This window comes from Neophocaena asiaeorientalis, unplaced genomic scaffold (assembly GCF_003031525.2).
Source record: "Neophocaena asiaeorientalis asiaeorientalis breed wild unplaced genomic scaffold, Neophocaena_asiaeorientalis_V1.1 scaffold369, whole genome shotgun sequence".
NCBI lineage: Eukaryota > Metazoa > Chordata > Mammalia > Artiodactyla > Phocoenidae > Neophocaena > Neophocaena asiaeorientalis.
Window position 1 is genome coordinate 1,622,946 of NW_020175321.1, and position 271 is coordinate 1,623,216.

The following is a 271-nucleotide window of genomic DNA, read 5'->3' on the forward strand; positions in this document are numbered from 1 at the left end:
TCCCGACTAGGCAGGTGATGAGGCGCTCCTTTAAGAACCTTGAAGACCCAAAGTTGCACTCAGACCGCCCACCTGGATCTGAGCCCAACCCTGGACCTGAGAACCGAATGGCCGACTGCGGCCGTGGCTGTTCCCTCCGCCCTGGAAGAGCTTGCAGGTCGATTTTTGTCAGTGGATCGAGAGGGAGCCCCGGAGTCCTCCAGCCCGTGCTCTTAGCGCTCAGCGCCCGCCTGGACCGCCCGGTCGGAGCCGGCCCGAGCTGCAGGGCCGC